General features: G+C 37.0%; 1 long non-coding RNA gene across 1 annotated transcript in view; it reads left to right on the top strand.

The window, feature by feature from the left end:
- The first annotated feature begins 2,489 nt into the window (after nt 1-2,489).
- The window catches only part of LOC138168384 (uncharacterized), a 55,526-nt gene continuing 36,133 nt past the window's right edge, over nt 2,490-21,882 (top strand). The window contains exon 1 of the long non-coding RNA XR_011170099.1: nt 2,490-2,764. This is a non-coding gene — a long non-coding RNA (uncharacterized lncRNA). The remainder of the gene's footprint in view (nt 2,765-21,882) is intronic.

Consider the following 21,882-nt stretch of genomic DNA (forward strand, 5'->3'; position numbering starts at 1 on the left):
TATAACTAGGAGTGTACAAGAAACCTAGAAGAAAGATTACCTTAGGGAGAAAAATTTCTTATTAAGCTTAACTTAAAAGTTTACTCTAACGGTCTTAGAACTGAAATTATTTATATCCTGTCTCCCCATATAGTCTATAAGCTGCCGGAGGGCAAGAAAGGCAGCTTGCACAAATTAGTACCCCCCATTACTTCTAAGATAGTGAGTTGGACATAGTAGATTTTCAGTAAATGTTTAAATGAAAGTTATCATTGATCATAATATCACTTTGGCAAAAATTATTATAAATTTATATTCATTTGTGGTATTAAATTTAATATGAATATCTGCTGCATTTGTGTTTAGTGATTTTGTAATTTAGCTGGTATCTCAATGTAAAACATGTCTCCAATCTCTTAGTTCACACTTTGAGATGTTATAACATTAATAATAGCTCAAAACTGTACCAAGACTTTTGGGATATCCTGTATTACCCTGCAGAAGGTAAGTGCATGTCCTAAATAGTTATGATCTCTACCCCTTCCCCTTCTCTCCCCAGGGTTGTTTACCCCCTTAACTTTACCTTCACATTCTGCTTGAGTGCTTATGCACATATCTGGATTCTTTTCTCAAAAAATTACCTGCTTTATTTTGCGACCTGGTTTAGACAGACTACTGCTAATTAGACACTCTTCCCCTCCCCCAACTGATTGGAAATCAGTTGATTTAGAGAGCATTTGGTTGGTAGTATTTCACATCATGTAATAGGAAAATAAATTCATCATGGTAGCTCAGCGTCTAGGCATCATCTAATTCACATGTCCAATTTCTCTTCCCAACAGAATCTCCTTCTTCAGTCTGTTCCTCTGATGAAGCCCTCTCAGGCTAAAGCTAAGCAGAGACCAAACCCGAATGATTCTTTATCACTGGGCAGTGACCCAAGAACAACCACAAGCCAAATTTGAGGGAGTCAACTTCCCTGGCATTCCTACCCAGGCAGTGTGATAATGAAACCAGACACAGACACTTCCTTCAACTTCTGCCAGACAGTATGTCTTGGGTGAAGTAGATTACAATGAAAGCTGCAGAAAATGAAAGGCATTTTGGAACCTCCCAGCACAGAGGAAGAGGGGCTTCGCTTTCTGAGTGACCCCATAAGTGGAGTAAAATTTCAATTGTTACATCAACCTTTAAGTATGCCATTTAAAAAACACCTTTCAAATTACAGTTAACTCTAAAATATTTAGTCTTACATATGATCTAAACTTTTTTTTCCCCACAATAATATCAAAGGACTTAAAATGAGGGTAAAATAAATCCCACCCTTTTCTTCTGAATTGTTCCATTTCCCTCTCTTGAACAACCTATAAACTTTGGAAAAGTTTGGATTTCTGATTGATTATGTGATAAAGAAGACCTTCATTTTACAATGATTACTAATAGATTCATCTGAATATTCAGTACACATTCCTGGTAAACTAAAAATTCAGCCCACTTTGTGGATATTTAAATTCCCTTTTCAGAACAAAAGGAATTCATGGGATTAACAATTTTAAGTTATAAGGGAATTTATATATGTAAATTAAACACAAGTATACACACACATATATAAAGCTATCATCAATTTTAAGCTATAGGGCAACATTATATATATAGTGTGTGTATGTGTATATATATATATATATATGCATACATATATTTATATGAACTTAGAGCATCTCTTTACAAGTCACAGGCTCATAGTGTCATAGTTCTAGAATTGGAACAGCCCCCAGAAGCTATCTGAAGTAGAGGTGTCAAACTGACCCCATAGTAGGCCTGCAAAAATCCTGAGTTCACCTAAACCAGATCAAAATATAATTGGAATATGTTTAACAAAAAGAATAAAAATACAGCATAGATAATATTAATGTGTGATTTTCTAAGTCAAAATGCAGCCAACAGGGCAACAGTCAATATCTATTTGAAATTTGACATCACTAATTTAATCCAACCTCACTTTACAGCTGAGGAAATGATAAGCTCAAGGTCACACATGTAGCAGAGCAGAGGCTCTAAATCCAATACTTTTCCCATTATACCACACTGTAACAGTAGTTATTCATTTCATACTCCCACTAAAGGGATCTAGGTGTTGCAGTGAATAAAGTGCTAGATCTAGAATTAAGAAGACCTGAATTCGAATTCAGCCTCAGACACTAGCTGTGGGACCTTGGGTAAGTCATTTAACCTCTTTGCCTCAGTTTGCTCAACTATGAAATGGGAATAGTAATAGCACTTAGCTCCCAGCATTGTTAGGATCAAGTGAGATAATTCTTGTAACATGCTATTGTTGTTGTTTAGTTGTTTAAGTTAGGCCCAACTCTTTGTGACCACATTTGGGGTTTTCTTGACATAGAAACTGTATTGGTTTGTCATTTCCTTCTCCAGTTCATTTTACAGATGAGGAAACTGAGGCAAACAGGGTTAAGCCCAGGGCCACACAACTAGTACCTGAGGCCAGATTTGAACTCAGGAGGATAAGTCTTCTTGTCTCTTCTATCCACTGCACTACTGTGATGGTAATAGGAATTTGAAGATATTCCCTATCCCTTAATAAACCTAAGGGAATCTGAAGACCTTACCCACTTTGATGATATACTCTACACTGTAATAGGCTGAATATAATCTCATGGAGCCTGTGGTGGGAGGAGCTTGCTGAAGGGTGGAGCAGAGCCCATAGGAAGCTGAGAGTAAGCACAGCTAGACAGTAGGAGGAGAGGACATGTCTGAGGGAGACAGGCTTGTGAGTAAATGTTGGTTTTTGCCACCTGCTGTGACAGCTAGGCTTATGTTGGTTTGTGGGAAGGCTAAAGGATGGTATAGCTCTCTGTGGTGTAATGGCTTATTAACTTCTATGTTGGATTTGGCTTACTGGTTTGGGGATTCAGTTTTCTAGTGTCTGAATAAATCTCTTCTATATGGAAGGTCTGTTATATTTTGCAATTAAAGACAATGAACAAAGGCATGAAGATGGGATATTGCTGCTAATCTAATTTACAGATCTCTCTTTTTACAATGGCAGGTCAGCTGATGATTTGGCTGGCAAAGAAATTTTAACACGGTAAAATTTTTGTTGTTGTTGTTCAGTCATGTTTGACTCTTCATGATCCCTTTTGGGCTTTTTTTGGCAAAGATACTGACTAGAGTTGTTTTACATTTCCATCTCTTGCATTCTCCATGACAATTTAATTTACCTCAGAAACTACCTCTACATTTGGTAGATGGTCCCCAGACAACCCTATTGTGGGGGCTTCTTTAAGATAGGAATTTTATTTTCTCTCAATTCCGGAAGACAGTGAACAGAGACTTCAAGGCTGTAATGGTAATGGGAATTTTAAGATCTTCCTTGTCCCTTAATAGACCTAAGGGAATTTGAAGATCTTCCCTAGCCCTAGTAGGTTGAATGTAATTACATGAAGCCTATGTTGGGAGAAGCTTGTTGAACGGTGGAGCAAAACCCACAGGAAGATGGGAGTCAGAGCAGCTAGATGGAGGGAGGAGAGAGGATGGAGGCAAGCAGACAATTAGAATTGTGAGTGTTTATTTATGGCAAGACTAAAGGATGGTGTGACTCCCTGCTGTGCTATGGGTATATTAACTTCTTTGTTGCTATGATGGATTTGACTTTCTGGTTTGGGGATTCAGTTTTCTGGTGTCTGAATAAATGTTTTGCTTCTGTCTTATATTTGGAGAGTCTGTTATATTTTTCAATTCAGAATTGTGCTACCATATTCATAGTCACAGTGGGTGCTCTAAATATTGTATTGGTGCTACAAAGACAGAGAGAAAGAAATAAAGAGGATTACCTGTGTGGAACTGCAAATAATCAGGTAGATGATGGTCAAATGGCAGAGAATTTTATCACTTGCTGAATCACCTCCTTACTCAGGCAAAGAAAAATAGACAAAAAGGTAATTATCTGGATAATTCCATTCAAGTATGAATTCAACTTTTTATTTTACTTGTTTATAAAGGTTTGGGTTATATGTATTAAGTTTTCGGTTATTTATCTTATAAAATATATTGATTTTTAAAGCATTTATTTAAACAAAAGAGTTTAGAGGCAAGTAGATGGCACAGTGGAAGAATGTTGGGCTTGGACTCAGCAAGACCTGAGTTTGAATGCTTCCTCGGATACTTATTGGATGTGTAACACTGGCCAAGTCATTTAACCTTTCTCCAACTCAGTTTCCTCAAAATAACACTTACTATTCAAGGTTGTTGTGAGGATCAAATGGGATTATATATAGATGTAGTGTACTTTGCAAATCTTAAGTTACTATGTAAATGCTAGCTATTATCGTTATTAGATTGATGAAGAATAATAAATAAGAAATGACACATGCAAAGATAATTGGTTTATAAACTATTAACTCCAAGAACCCAGCATGTCCTTGAGTATCTTCCCCACTTAGAATTAGTTCACTTGGTTGAATTTTCTTGGGGGTGGGGGGTGAGGTTAGGAGACATACTTTATAATGTTAATAGCATCTGCAATTCTAGATTTTGATTCCAGGAAAAAATATTGCTATGGAGTACATTCCACCATGCATCTTTACTCATATAAACTTAGAAAATGTGAAACTTTTAATTGGATCTTTCTAGGCAATCATAATTTTATAAGGTATTGGCTGACAAGATAAGTCTTGCAATAAGAAAATTTTTCCAAGTTCCTTGCAACACCAAAAATAATTAAAAATTTAAGAATTTTGAGAATGTAAGCAGCCTGAAAAAATCTTAAGTTGTTTATGTTTTGCATTTCACTTGGCTTGAATAATGAAGCTAGGTTGGTTGGTTTTCCTTTTGTACCTTGTCTGTTTCTAATCAGTTTTCTTTTTGGATTTTCAATGCACTCTAAAATGCTGTTGTTTTGGGTTGTATACTACAGGGCATTATTTAAATCCCCAGCAAATCTATTCTCATTGAATTCCTTTCTATAACGAAAAACTTTTCAGTACATGTTGGGGTTTGTGAAAACTTGAAAACTCTGCTATAAGAAACTTGAATTTGGGGTTAAGATGACTTTGACAGGAATACTAATGAAATTACGTACAACCTGGATTCATTCTGGAATGGAAAAGTCAACCTTTATCAGTTCATCTATATTTTCTCCATTGCCTAATAAATCTCACAATTATATGGAATATCATTCAAGTACTGTGCTGTGAATGAATATTTTACTAGATTTTTTTTTAAAATTTCTCTCTGTTGATATCTGTTATAAATTCTGGTAATGTAGGCTCTGTATATGTTTTAATAAACACAGCTTGGATTCAGCATATACTTCTAATAAGTGTAAGGCAAACTCTGTTAGGATTTTAAATCTATGCCAGCTATATTAAACACAGAAAGCCAATTTTGGCAGGCACAAAATATCTTTGATTTCTCCATCATACTGTATTATTAATTGTCGCGTAAAAGAACAATTGCGATGGACATTGCCATCTATTGTAAAAATTTAATTCTTTAAAAATATGCACAGTTAAATAGTACACAGTTGAGTTTAATCATTTGTGCTAAGTTCTTCTAATTATTTTAGTATTTACAAGCATAGAGAAGTGCCACTGCTTCTGCGGGTGAGAGGAAGCCAAAACAACTCTTTCTTACCGGTCACTTACTGATCATTCATTATGTTGATTACCTGGGCCACTTCAGTATCTTTTCTTCAATGCCCTGCCTTTTGATTATCTCATTATTCATTAGAACCCCTACCAGAACATATGGACTAGATGAGGGAAGTAAATTTATTTTGCTTCTTTTCAGTAACTCTGGTAAAATTTAGGGGGACAAGATTGTTAAAACTAATAGTAAAAATTAAGATTAGGGATCGCAGATTGAAGATTAACTCAGGTTTTTATTTATTTCCTCATTGACACACCAAATCCAGACTTGGCTACAATAATCTATCACCTAGGTCAAGGGTGGGAAACCTGGGGCCTTAAGGCCACAGGTGGTCCTCTAGGTCCTCAAGTGTGACCCTTTGAATTCAAAAGTTCTGGGAAGTTTGGATTCAGTCAAAGGACCTCACTTGAAGACCTAGAGGGCCACATGTAGCCTCAAGGCCCCACATTCCCCACCCCTGACCTAGGTCCTTCTTTTACTTATGTCCATTTACCTGAATATATATGGTGTATTCAACCTCTGACAGGATTCTAGTCTTTTACTTAGTTCTTACAAGTAACAATGTACTGAGAAACAGGGTACGATGGATATTGGATGGGGAGGCAGTGAAAACGAAAACCAGTTCTCTCTGGTTCTGAGAAACTGGTGTTGTTATTAGCTGTTCTGTATCTCATTGAAATTTTTAGAATAACTTTCCAGGGTGATTAGAAGGAGTAACCACTACAGGCAATGAAGTTTCATAAGTGCTTTTGAAATTCAAAGTGCTATATTAAAGTCAACCACACTGGCCAAACATATGTATAGACCTATATAAAGATTTATATAAATGCATATATACATGTATATGTAATATATGTGATATATTATTATTCACATATAGTAAATATATGTATTTTGTGTGCATATTCTATTATGTATTAAATGTATATACATATAAACATGTGCATAATATACATAGATCTAAATGTATAGTCAACCAGTGACAATAATCTGGCCTGTCACTTATTTCTGACAAGTTATAATGTACTGAGAAATAGCATACAACATGAGAATATGTATATGAGAAATAGAGTAACACACATTCATGTGTGTTATGCAGCATTTTATATATTTATATATATATATATATATTTAATAATTATATAATTCACTTTAAGCAATTGCAGCTTAAAACTGTACTAAGGCCTCTGGAACACCTTGCATATACATTACAAACACACATACTCAGATACACATACATACACACACACACACACACACACATATATATATATATACATTTAATAATTACATAATTCAATTTAAGCAGTTACAGCTCAAAACTGTACTAAGGACCTTGCACATACATCACAAACACACATACTCAGATACACACATATATGTAATCCACAGGGAAATTCAGCTGATTTAAACCTGGACTCTGCTACTAGGAAGCTTAAGGTGGAGATGTTAAACTGTCCATGCAAGGTCATCAACAGTGTCCTTAGTAGACCCTGGATTAAAGCCGAGGTCTCCTGATCTGAAGCACTATCTCTCCATAGACTCTGCTCCCTCTTCTGTCAAACCCATCAGTAACACCAGTCCTAAGGATGTACACCTGCCAGTTTTTAAATAGCTGCAACAAGGGTAATTCAGAATTGCTACTGATCTCTCTCTGCACGTGACAAGATATTTGATATGGAGAAGCAGCACTTGGTATGTTATAGTTTATGGCTGCTGCTTTTTTAGTGAGAGTTAAAGGACCAAGACTTCTTTGATGCCTTTTTTTTGGGGGGGGGGGCAGTGATGGAAAGCAAAGAGGGGCTCATTTTAGTATTAAAATTGCAATTTAGTTCTTCAAATTCCTTTATTGAGAACTAACTTCTTTTTGTGATGATTTGCATAGAAGATTTTAGGACTTAAAGCTTCAATTTTATAGGCTTTGTCTCTTACATCAAAACAGCTACACTGGAACTCCAGAAGTTGGCTAAAGTTTATATCAGTGCACCAGGCACAGCAGATAAGTGAAGTCTAATTTATTGCTACTCCTGTTTCATTTCATCATGTTTAAAAGCTAATACATATTGAGGCAGCAAGACCCTTTGGGTAAAAATGGACGAAGCACCTTGTGTTAAAAGTGTGTTACAAGATCCTCTTCTTCCAATAAAATGGTGCTGCAGTGACTCCCATCATGAGGGAGGCTCAGTTGACTTCTTTCCCCTGCTCCCATACCATGTAGTCTATGTACTCCCTATCAGGGATGGGGAACTTTTTTCCTCAAGGCCAACTGTGGCCCTCTAGTTCCTCAAGGGCAGCCCTTTGACTGAATCCAAACTTGTTCCCCCACCCTTGTCCTAGAATTGCTGAGAGGACATTGTTGATTGGATCCTTTAAAGCAGCCTTGACACTGAACCAGATTTACATACCATTTATTCCTTTTCCCCCCATAAATCCTCCTTACTCCTTTAACTCCCTACATCTACCCTGCCTCCATTTTACAGATGAAGGAAACAAAATTCAGAGAGGTCTAAACTTGCTTAAGATCTAATGTAAATAGGTAGCAGAGCCAGGATTCAAATGCAGGTCCTTTGGCTGCAAATTCAGGACCTTTTGTCCTATATCCCACTGATCCTCATTATAGTGATTCTTTTTTTTTTAGGGCAATTGGGGTTAAGTGACTTGCTCAAGGTCACATGGCTTGTGTTGTGTGTGTGTGTGTGTGTGTGTGTGTGTGTGTGTTAAATGTCTGAGTCTGGGTTTGAACTCAGGTCCTCCTGACTCCAGGGGCAGTGCATAGTGATTATTTTGTATGTTCCTTCACTAAAATCATATCCATATCTGCCATAAAGTCCTATAAAGGACTGGACTATTCAAGGCTAGGAATGCCAGCAGAGGGCAAGTCTTCAAAAGGCCCAACAAGTGTAACAATGATCTTTTTGCCATGTAAGAAACAACCTACTACATAGCAATGAGAGGATATATCTGATGATTTGATTTTTGGCTACTGTATACTAATAAAGAAGATTAAAGTGTAGGAGAATAGTCATCTGCATCAGTGAGAGTATCAGAGACACCAATAAAATTAGGGATCTTTTGAAACAATGAACTATAACACATAGTTCAATGTGATGCAGTAGTTTAAGATTGTTGACTTTACTGTCAATAAAGCTTGGATTGTATTGACTCTATAGACTGGGCAGGTCACTTTTTTTCTGAGTGCTCCAAGCAACTACTTTAGACTAATGTAGGATAAATTTCTCTTAAACTAATTTTATTCTTATTTCATAGGTTTTATACTGGCTTATAAGCCTATGTGACTTTAGAAAAGTGACAAAACTTTCCAGTGCCCCAGGTAACTCTGCTAAGACTATAAACCAGTAAGGGCAGAGCCAGGATGGTAGAGAAAAGGCAGCGCCTCTCCTGGGCTCTCCTCAAAACCCTTCCAAATCCCTTTAAATAATGCTATAAAATGATTCCTAAGGTGGAAGAACCCACAAAAGGATGGAGTGAAACTTACAAATCCCTAAAATATCTCCGAATTAGTTGCACAAAACCCCTTCAAAGATGGGACAATCTGCTCTCTACCCTGGAAGCAGAGCCATACTTTCACAAAGAATAAAAAATCAAGAAATAGACTGGAAAAATGAGCAAGCAACAGAAAAAAAAATTCTGACCATAGAAAGTCAGTATGGTGACAAGGAAGATAAAAACACATTGCAATGAGAGGATATATCTCAGAGGAACACAACCAAGTCAAAGCTCCAACACTCAGAGCCTCCAAGACAAATATGAATTGGTCTCAGGCCATAGAAGAGCTCAAAAAGGATTTTGAAAATCAAATAAGAGAGGTAGAAGAAAATTTGGGATGAGAAATGATAGTGATGCAAGAAAATCAGGAAAAATGAGTCAACAGCTTGGTAAAGTAGACACCAAAAATTACTGAAGAAAATAAACACTTTTTAAAAAAGATTAGGCCAAATAGTAAAGGAGGTTCAAATTGCCAAGGAGGAGAAGAATGTCTTAGAAGCAGAACTGGCCAAATGAAAAAGGAGGCACAAAAGCTCACTGAAGAAAATAATTCTTTAAAAATTAGAATTAAGAAAATAGAAATTAATGACTTCATGAGAAATCAAGGAACAGTAAAACAAAGCCAAAAGAATGAAAAAAATAGAAGACAATGTGAAATATCTCATTGGAAAAACAGCTGACCTGGAAAATAGATCCAGGAAAAACAATTTAGAAATTATTGGACTATGTGAAAGCTATGATCAAAAAAAGAACCTAAACATCATCTTTCAAGAAATCACCAAGGAAAACTGCCCCAATATTCTAGGACCAGTGAGGAAACCAGAAATTGAAAGAATCCACCAATCACCCCATGAAAGAGATCCTTGAAGAAAGAGATTCTTGAAAACCTGCAAAAATATTGTAGCCAAATTCCAAAGTTCCCAGGTGAAGGAGAGAATATTCTAAGTAGTCAGAAAGAAACTCTTCAAGTATTGTGGAACCACATCAGGATAACACAAGATTTAGCAGCTTCTATATTAAAGGATTTGAGGGCTTGGAAAATGATATTCCAGAGAACAAAGGAGTTAGGATTACAACCAAGAATCAAAAACCCAGCAAAACTGAGTATAATCCATCAGGGGGAAAAATTGATATTCAATAAAATAATGAACTTTTGAGCATTCTTGATGAAAAGACCAGAGCAGAATAGAAAATTTGACTTTCAAATCCAAGACTCAAAAGAGACATAAAAAGGTAAGCAGGAAAGGGAAATCAAAAGGGATTTAATAAAGTTAAACTATTTACATTCCTTCATGGGAAGATGTAGCAGCAAGCACCCCAGTGTCCCCAGGGTGCCTGCTCACACAGGTTCTTGGATCTGCTTTGTTAAAGGAAAGCAACTCAAAATGGGTTAACAAGCTTACTTTAATCAGTCAGACATATATCATTTACCTTGTTCAGGAGAAAAGGTCAGCACCCTGAACCTCAAAGTATACAGGCATAATTATCAAGACAGAAACATCAAGTAGACAGATTTCCAAACTGCCCAACCATTACATCCATACCCAGTCAACATCTGGGTTTCCACATTCTGGGTTTTTCAAAGCCGGGGGACTCTCAACAACGGCTTCCCAGAATTCAGATCAAATTACAGAACACTTCTCAAAGTGAGTCCCAAAACAAAGCTACACATCCGGGCTTATTCTCTGAGCCTTCTCCTGGCTCAGAGAATGTAACAACCTTATTGACTCACTGGCCAATCAAGAAGTATCTACTGAAAAACAAGCCTTCCACCCCAGGCTCCAGGTGCACTCTAGCCTAGGGGCAGGGAAGATCTTTAAGTTTGCATTTCCATTACAGAAGATGATACTTGTAACATGAGAACTTTCTTATTGTTAGGTCAGATAGAAGAAGTAGACATATAGAAAGAGGTCACAGATGTGAGTTGAATATAAAGGGATGATACAGAATAGGTAAGTTATCTCACATAAAAGAGGCAAGAAAAAGCTTTTAATAGTGGAAAGGAAGAAGGGTGAGGTGGCGGGAGTGAGTTAAACTTACTCTCATCAGAATTGGGTGGAAGAAGGAATAACATGCACATTCAGTTAGGTATAAAAATCGATCTTACCCTACAGGAAAGTATGAGGGAAAAGGGATAAGAGAAGCGGGGAGGTCACAGAAGGGTGGGCTGTTTTGGGGAGGTAGTAGATGTAAAACATGTTTAAGGAGGGACAGGGTGAAAGGAGAGAGAAAATAGAATAAATGGGAAGGGGGGAATAGGATGGAGGGAAATACAGTTAGTAATCAACTGTGAAAATTTTTTGAAGTTTTTCTGATAAAGGCCTCATTTTTCAAGTATATAAGAGGACTGAGTCAAATTTATAAAAAAAAAAAGAAATAGGAGCCATTTCCCAATTGGTAAATGATCAAAAAGATATGAACAGTTTTTTTCTGTTGTGGAGGGGTTTCTACAACTATAATAGGATATGGGTGACTACTTTTGAACTTAATTTAGGATCATTTTTAATCTTCACCATGGTACTTTCATATAGATCCTGATTATTCATGTTTTAATTTATACATTCTACAATTGGTTACAGAAGTTAGTGAATGATTTTGTGCTAAAATTCCCAATGGATGAAGACAACAGAAAGTTGCTATTTTCTCCAACTATCAGTCTTTGTCTCTTAGTTAGCCATGAAAGAATTGACATTTTATTCAATTTCTCTGGGCCTTAGTTTCTTCACCCATAAAAGGAAAAAGATGGAACTAGATGACCTCTAATGTTCTTTCAGTTCTGATTCTTTTATCTTATGAATTGCAAATCAATAAATATGACTAGATTTGTACCTATAAACTGTATGGGAATAATATTTGTTTTAGCATTTGATAACACTGAAAAGATTTCACCCTATCATTCAATCTTTGGCAAATTTTCAAGAAGAGTGTCAACCCCAGTGTAAGTTAACATAACCAGTTAAGACCAGTAACTGATCCATTCTGCAGCTCACCAAAATATTTGACTTTAATAAATAGTGGGAAAAAAGTGTTATTGCTTTTTAACTATGCATTGTGGAATATTTTATATGTAGCAAAAATGATTTGAAAGAGGAGTAGGAAACCTAAGCTAAAAGCAGATAAAGTCATGTGATTCCAGAAGTCCACTGCCATGGGCATGACAGGGTCTTTTATGGAGGCAGCCAGCCTGTCTCATATTGATGGCATTCTTGTCAGCAAGTCTCTAAGCCTCAGAATTCGGGGAAGAAAAATTATACCCACTAGATGCTGGCTTCAAATTATAGGCACTGGCATCTCATGACAGGGCTCAGAAGGCATGGGCAGCAGGGGACATGGCCACAGATGTCAAGGAAAAAAAATCCATGTTGCAACAAGAGCAGACATCTGACAGGCACATGTGGAAGTCACCTCCTTATGTTAAGCCTTGAGGGCTTTGGCCCAGAGATACATGAGAACATGAAAGATGGTAGTCACCAGCCCTTAATATAGTAGCAATGTATTTACAGACTGTGTCCTTGTATGATAGGGTTGCTTAGTACTGGTGAGAGGCACATGAGGAGGATTCAGAAGGACAAGGATATCCAGCAGTTGGCATCCATTTGTCATTAGGTCCAATTATACATAGTGAGTAGAGAGAGAGGAACAATTATCACATCAAAATCTTTGCAATGCAGTAGACTTATCATGGTTTGGCATTTCTCTAACAAATGCTATTTGCATCAAACTTTAAAAATATTAATTTAAACTTAGAACTTTCATCAATACCCTTTGATAACTGAAATGAAAAAATGAAAGTCAATTGTTAAGCTAAGTAAGAAAAGAGAGTGGTCTACTGTCATTCACATTTCTGCTACCTTCATTGGTTGTTAATAACAATAGTTATAACAATAATATCTGATATTAAATAGCCTTTCAGAGTTACAAAGTACTGTGTATATACATATGTATTGTGTGCATATATGTGTGTATGTATACACAATACATGTGTGCGTGTATATGTGTATACATGCATATGCACATACAGAGATATATACATAGATATACACACATGTGTGTATATATATGTATATACATATATATGTAATTTCATTTGATCCTTATAATGAGACCATGAGACAGATGCTTTTTAAAAAAATCTTCATTTTATATCTAAGAAAATTGAGACTGAGAGTTGAGTGATTTTCCCAGGATCACATAACTAGTAATTACATGAGTCAGGAGTCACATTCAACTTTTCTAAATGTATATTTAGTACCATACCATGTTGCCTGTTGATGAAAAACCAAAGTTATACATGTATGTCTCATCATGATCGTGACATATTCATACATGATATAATATATGTGCAGGTATAATGCACACTTGTACATGTATGTGCACACATGCACAGAGATACACATGCATGTACATACATGTATACATACATAACAAACTATCCTGTCATATTTCACTAATGTTTGTGACTTGGGGACCTTACTGAGAGTCAGCTGAGGCATGACAATTATCCATTCCCAAAGGAGATATAAGGGTACTTCTGTAAAACAAACCATACTTCGATTTTTACCCTTCTGGTGTTACTAAATAAGAGAGCAGTATTTCATAAATGGGGAGAATGGGTTTTGTAGAAGAATTTGAGAGAGGCTTTGAAAATAGAAACAGCAGAACTCCAATTACTCGAGAATGTTATTAAAATACTCTTCTTCCCTAATTCTAGTACATATAGTTGTCCTCTCATACTCTTTAGGGACAAATAAAAACTTGTATTTCTCTCCACATATATCCCTTTCCTATATGTACTTACATTAAGGATGCCAACATCTTTCCCAAAACCCAGGTTTGTAACACCTAGAAGTCATCACTGACTCGTCTTAATTCACTCTTCATAACTAATTAATAACAAAGTCTTGTAGATTTTATCTCATCTCCAATATTCAATCTTTGATCTACACTAGCATAGCGCCTCCCTAGCTCAGTTCTTCATTCCCTTTCAGCTGGATTATTACAATAGTTTCCTAATTGGCCTTTTTGCCTCCAGTCTTTCTCCTCTCCAATCTATTCTCTACATAGTTGCCAAACTCATATTCCTAAGTCATAGGCTTTGCCAAGACAGACTCCTACTAAAAAGCTTCAGTAGCTTCCTATTGCCCCAGGGATTAAATGCCAGTCTTTGTTTGACATTTAAAGCTTTCCAAAATCTGACTCCAAACTCATTTTCTTGACTTACTGTATGTTACTCTATGTTCCAGGCAAACTGGACTATTAGAGTCTTCATATATGATATCACTTCATTTCTCCTTACAACACAGACTCTTCCCCCATGTGTTTTACCCCTCAGCTCAGCTCACTTCTTTTTTTTTTGTGGAGGGCAGTTGGGGTTAATTGACTTGCCCAAGGTCACACAGCTAGTTTGTGTGTGTGTGTGTGTGTGTGTGTGTGTGTGTTAAGTGTCTGAGGCAGGATTTGAACTCAGGTCCTCCTGACTCCAGGGCCAGTGCTCTATTCACCATCTAGCCACCCCTCAGCTCACTTCTTGGAATCCTAAGGTTCCTTCAAGGCTCATCTTAGCTATTGCCTTCTATATTTAGCTTTTCTCTATTCTCCTGGGGATTAGTGCTCCACCCCATGGAATTACTGATTTCTTTTTTATATATTTTTGTACTTACTTCTTTTTGTACCCAGCTTAATAAAAGCTCCCTAAAGGTAAGGATAACTTCTTTTTTTTTTTTTTTTTTGGTGTCACCAGCATGTAACTCATTGCCTGGTACACAGTAGATGATTAAGAAATGTTTGATGAATCGAACATTTTCCCCTTATTACTATATCTTCTTTCCTTTTGTTAACTTATCTTCCTTTGAGTACCTTATCAATGCTTTCTGTTCCCACCTCTCTGTTGGCCTCTCTTCTTTTGAGAACAGTGCTTATTAAGATAATGACATGAAAGGTTACATAGGAACTCAGCTCTCCCACATGTACTTCAACAAAGACCTAAAAAGGGTATCAGATTGGACAATAATCAAGAAATCCAAAGTGAGGACTCTCATAAAGATATCGGAATGGAAGTAGTAAAACTCAGCTTTCTCACAATTACTTAAAAAAAAGATTAGGAAAGAACACCTGTAATCAGGAAATCCAAGGAGAAACCACAGTCGATCATTTTTTTTTTTTCAGTCTAGGTCAGCAGAAGGAGACAGCAAAAGTCTGTTTGCAATGGGGGTGGAGTATATGCAGGAACTGGGATGAGACCTAAGGCTGTATATAGGCAGGACCTAGGAAGAAGAGTGAAATAGAAGCTGTGTTCCTATGACCCCTAGGTAAGACATTCTAGTTTGGACTGGGATTTCCAAAAAAGCAACTTGGGCAGAGACACCTGAGTGGGGAAGGGCCTATAGCTCTGTTACTCTGATATAGCAGCAGGATAGGGTACTCATATTGTGTATAACAACATCTCCCAAACCTGAAAACAATGAATCTAAACTTTAGATCTCTCCCAATGCCTAGCACACTGTACACTTATGGTGTATAATAAATTTTTTGTTGGACTTCAAAAAAATGATTTCCCTTTCAGTGGAAATGATTTCTCTCTCCTCTCTAGTCCTATGGTATGGAGTTTGTAGTGGTGGTGGTGGTGGTAGTGGTAGTAAAAGTAGTAGTAATAGCAAAGGTTTATGTTACATTTCAAAATTTACAAAGTGTTTTACAGATATTATCTGATTTGTGCCTCACTGCAAATTTTTGAGGTAGATACTTTTAACATCCCCATTGTACATATGTGGCAAATGAGGTTTAAAGAGGTTACTTGACTTACTTAGGGTCACACAGATACTAAGAGTTTCAGGCAGCATTTGAACCCAGGTCATCCTGACTTGAGGGCCACTGAAATGTCTATTACACTATGGTTTTTTCTCAATGTCTCACGTAAAGCATTCTGTCTTGCATAGCCAATATCTATTAGTTGATTATAAGTTCCTGGAACAAAGAGACTATGTACATCTACGCATGTGCTAAGAAAATATTTCTTGGATGAATGGTGTGGGATGAAAGTCTGTCCTTGGCTGCAGACACAATTACATATAACAAAAAAAAATCTTTTTCCATTTAACAGTTAAACTGTAATGTAGTTGTTTCATTTGCCATCTTACACTAGCCTAATAAAGGGACTCTACTCTGTGTTTTTGGCCTATGTATCTGTGGGTATTGATGGATTATTAAACAAGTTAAAAAAAAACAATAACCCAATAGCCAATAAATGTGTTGGGTCTCCACAGCAAGGGTAGCTGTTAAATAGATTATTTTAAGCAAACTGAAAACTAAGACTCCTCCTGGGCACAGTGGTTGACTAGAGAAAATGCTCCACTATTTCCCTAATGGAAACATTAACCCTTGGAAACACACTCTGTTGGATAAAAGTTTAGACCCAGTTGGAGTAATATGTCCAAATTACATAAAGTGGTAGTAAAATTTAAAGGACCATTGACCAGCATTCACAGCTCTCTATCTTGGCTTCACCAAACTTGTCCTCCCTGAGATGCTGGGTAATGTAAGAACTCACTGAAATGATTCTCATTTATATGGATCATTTATTAGCATCTGTTTATATGATTCGTGTTTCTACATGAAACATCATGTTGGATAGTTACGTATTATAGAGGGCTCTCACTTTCTTTGCTCTACTTCAATTATTTTATTTTATTTTATTTCTCTTTGATATGTTCAGACTTCAATAATAATCTTATTTGGGAGAAATGTTATCTATAGACACAACCTTCTCTTGTAGATGTTTTCATTTCCCCTTTCTCACAATTCTGTAGTGGTAAACATAAACCCCTATGCTTATAAAGACACTTAATATAAAAAGGGTTACTCAATTTCTCTGTGAACGAAGATTCTTGGCATTTCATAAATGTCCCCACTAAATACAATCTGTAATGTGTGAAATAATTTCACATTTCTAACTACAGTTCATTCACCCTCTGAAAGCAACAAGATGGATGGAATAGTAGGGAAGAAAAGAAGAAAGAGGAGGGGCTGGGCAGAGAAGAAGAATTATAGGAGATTATTGGAGGCCAGCTCCCTGACCCTGCCCTACCCCCACTGCTATAGCCACTGGTCAGGGTGAAGTAAATCTGACAAGAGCTATTTATCATGCTTTAAGACTAGAATGCAAAATGAAAACCACGACTACCTCTCAGGATGCAAGTAATGTACAAGAAAGGATTAATCAATTGAAGATGTTATCTCAAAGAGAATAGGAATTCTGATTAAATTTAAGGGAGTACTCTCTCTCTCTCTCTCTCTCTCTCTCTCTCTCTCTCTCTCTCTCTCTCTCTCTCTCTCTCTCTCCCTCTCTCTCTTTGTCTCTCTCTCTCTCTCCCCTTTCCCCCTCCTCCCTCTTAAGCTGCTTTTTTCCCCAAAAGTCTGATATTTGATTAGTTAACCTGTTCTATAGTGAATATCTACTCTGGGCACCGAGACAAAGGCCCTAAGAGTTGCTTTTATTTTTAATCTCTTGAGGTGAAGTAGTTGTATTTCTACCATCATGCAGCTCCTACCTATGTCAAAGACCAAAGTCTGTTGAGACATCATGGTACTGAAGAGAGAGAGTACTAGGTTGTGAGTCAGGAATTATTATTTTGTTAGTTTTTATTTAGTTATTGTTATTTTTATTTAGTTTTATATATATAAATATAACATAATTTATAATATATAAATAAAATATATAATACAATATATAATAATAATATTTAGTTATTATTATTTTTTTAGTGGTGTAGAGTTCTTCATGACCCCTTTTGGGGTCAGTAAAGATCAACAGTAAAGATACTAGAGTGGTTTGCCATTTCCTTCTCTAGTTCATTTTACACATGGAGAAATTGAGACAAACAGGGTTAAGTGACTTGCTCTGGGTCACATAGCTAGTAAGTGTCCAAAGCTAGATTTGAACTTAGGAAAAGGCATCTACCTCACTCTAGGCTTAGCACTTTATCCACTGGTCAACCTGGCTGTAGGAGACCAGGCTTCAATCTGGCCACAGATCTTTAATTTCAAGCCACTGAATCTCTAAGAACCTCAGTTTCCTCATCTGTACTATGGGGATAATATTAACAGCAGCCTTTCAGGGTTGTTATCCAGCTTAAATGAGTTAGTGTCACAATGCTTTTTAAAGCAAAGCTTAGTAAACTGAATGAATGTTGTTCTTGGGTTCAGAAGCCCTATGTTCAAATCTTGCTTCCAATATTGTGTGACCTTGAGTAAGTCACTTAGCCTCCCATAGGCCTTGATTTCCTGATTTGTAAGATGAGGGATTGGACTAGATGGCCTGTGCCACTATTTAAGTTCTAGATTTATGGTCCTTATGAATCCAATCATGTAGCCTTGGAAATGTGTGCATGACAGTTTAATTTCGAGTAGATTGTAGGAGGAATTCAAAACATTCTCTGTTCAGAGCAGTCAATTCAATTCTAATTGTCTCAGTTTAACTATAGTGACTAATAATAGTGTTCTGGTAGGCGCTTCCTATATATGTCATAGCCCCTGATGAAACATAAGCTCCTCAAGGGCCAGGGCACTTTAATTTTTCTCTTTGTAGCCTCAGTTCTTTGCACAGCGCATGGTAGATTTGTTGTTGTTTAGGGGGAGGAAGAGCTTCTAGATTTTACTGATAATAGCAGTTCTTGATGAGGAAACTCTATCAATGTAGACCAGTAGGTAAGGCAACAGGCAACAAACATTGATTAAGTGTGTTTTTGTTCAGTTGTTTCAGTCATGTCTGACTCTTCCAGACCCCGTTTGGGGTTTTCTTGGCAAAGATACTGGAGTAGTTTGCCATTTTCTTCTCCAGCATGTTTTACAGATGAGGAAACTGAGGCAAACAGGGTAAAAAAGCTAGTGTCTGAGGCAGGATTTGAACCCAGGTCTTCCTGACTTCAGGCCTGATGTTCTATCCATTGGATCGCCTAGCTGCCCAATTAAATGCTTACTATGTGCCAAGTGTTGGGGATGAAAATATAAGCAATGACAAATAGTTCCTCCCTTCAAAGAGTTTACATTCTCATGGGAGAAGATAGTACACAAAAGGGAATTGAAAAGATTGGACCAGGGGAAGGGGGAAGAATCCACCACAGGGGCATAGTGGTAACGTCTTAAAAGTCAGAACATTCATGAGGGGAATGAAGCACAGCCAGAATAAACACATAGTAAGCACTCAGCAAATACTTGATTACTTGGTTAGCAAGGCATATCAACAAGACAATATAATCAGACTAAAATGAATTGTAAAGGCAGGAAGTGCAATGAGAGATCAAGAAGAGAGAGGTCAGGTTGGGTCAGATTGGTCAGGGAAAGGAGGGGGTCTTAGAGAAGGAGAATTTGAACCTTGGAAACTCAGTAGGATATGGATAGAGAAGGTATCCTGCTTGTGACCAAGACCTGAGTAACTTAAGCTTAGAAACACTACCCCTGGGGCTGAGGATGTCAGTGCGTCAAATACTAATGGGAGTAGTGCTGGTCCTAAAGTCTTAGCTACATTCTAGCCATATGACCCTGGGCAAGTCAATTAACCTCTCTGTGCCTCAGTTTCCTTATGTATAAAATGAGGATAATAATAGTACCTATCTTACAGGGTTGTGAGGATCAAATGAGATTATATTTGTAAGGTACCTTACAAATCTTAAAATGTTATATAAATCATAGTTATGCTGTTGCTGCTGCTGCTGATGTTGATGATGGTAATGATCTAGCTAGCTAGCCCCATGCTGTATATCCCATCTAATAACCTCACCTTGGTCATTTCCTTGTCATTTATGACTTTTCCCTCCTCCTGCCATCCTGCTTTTCACTTCTTGTTATAGGAATAATAATTGAATCAATATATCATTGTTTTTAGAATAGGTATGGTAATTGAGTGCCATATGGCTCCTCTCACTATCCCTGTGACTTACTTGGCCTCCATAAACACACACATGTGCACATGCATACATACACATATGCATATTTCGATTACTAGAATATAAACATCTTGAGGGAAGATAGTCTCTGACTTTTGCATTTGTAATCCATAGTAATTAATCAATAATCAAATAAATGGAAGGCATTTATTAAGTTATTATGCGCTGGGCATTATGCTTAAGGAATAAAAGAACTTAATGAAAGTTTTTTTTTTTTAATTTCATTTTAAGATCATAATGCAGGTGGGGAACATGAAAGACCATTGGGTCCAACCCCACCATTTCACAGATGAAGAAAATGAAGCATAGAGTGATTAAGTGCTTTGACCAGCATCATACAGATAGTAAGTGAACTTAAGCCCAGGTCTTTCCAATTCTAAGTCCAATGCCATATCCAATGCACCATTCATTCATCCATTCATTCCATCATGGATCCATTGATTCATTCGGAACCTTCTCAATTTAACAGGGAAAAGGGACACTATTTAATCTGACTCAAAGGCACTCACTCCTATGGCTAAGTAGAAGAGTAGAGGAGGGAAGTTAAGAGGAAGAGTCTCTACTTAATATGGTTGCCCACAGTCCCCTACTGTCTTACCATTATCACCAGTACTTAGGATTTCTCTGGAACTGGTGCCAGCTTTGGCTCATCAGAGATGCCACATGTAATGCAAGTTTAATAAGTTCCATTGTGTTGGAGGCTTCCTCATGAAGATCCAAAATCTGATTACATTTCTAAACGGACCTGAGTATACCAATGAAGATTAATTGTTCATTGATTAAAGAAAGATGAATCACTCTCTTACTAATGCTAACTTTTTTAAAATTCCAAAATAAAATTACACTAAGTTCCAGAAATACTTGTGCTTAGGAGACTACCGCATATGAATAAAAAATTCTGTCCTTTTTTACTGTGATGGAAATGAAAGCCCATGATAAAACTTTCATCCATCATAGAAAAATAGGGTGAGTTTTTAATTAGATATTCCAGAGAAACTGGTTCTCAGTGACTGGGCTGGGTCTTTATTAGTATATCTTGAAATGGCTTTGGTTCATAAAATGACTGAACTTGCTTCTATCCTTTTAGTCTTGGTCATATACACATTTAGTTCAATGCAACCAGAGCTTATGAAGATTGAACTGAGAGAAACAACGCAGCATAATAGAAATGAGTGCTTAACTTGTGATCAGTAGAGAATTGGGTTCATATCCTGCCTCTTGACATTTAATCTGAGACATCGTGGATAAATCTGTTAATCTCTCCCTGAGTCTCAGCTTTTTCATCTGTAAAACAGAATGGGGAGGAAATGAATGCCAGGCATTGTGGATAGCCTGTGTAAATGCAAAGAGATGAGAAGTGAAATGCTGGCATTGAGGAACATAAAGTAATCAAATTTGATTGCATATGGGATCTAACAACAAAGGAGATAAGGAAGGAATTATGCAAGAAGTAAGAATGTCATTCAAGTGCCGTGTCATGGAAATCAAGAGAAAAGAGTATTATCAAGACATAGATGATGGTTGAAAGTCTATCCCCTAAGAGGATGAGGACTGAGAGATAGTCATTGAATTTTGTAATTGGGGGGGGGGAGGTAATTTGTGATCTTGGAGAGAAATGTTTAAGTGAAATGGCTAGAATCCAAAGGTCTAAAGACCCTTGAAGTAGAAGCAGTCTACCTTTTCTAGAAGTGTGGGGATGATGCGGAGAGAGACAGGATGCTTCAGGGGATGGTAGGAAACAAGGGCTAGCTCTATGATGAAAGGTAATCTTGATCTGGAAGGGAGACAAGGA

This window comes from Petaurus breviceps, unplaced genomic scaffold, assembly GCF_028583685.1.
Source record: "Petaurus breviceps papuanus isolate PSGF00001 unplaced genomic scaffold, PetGlider_PUasm1.0 37, whole genome shotgun sequence".
NCBI lineage: Eukaryota > Metazoa > Chordata > Mammalia > Diprotodontia > Petauridae > Petaurus > Petaurus breviceps.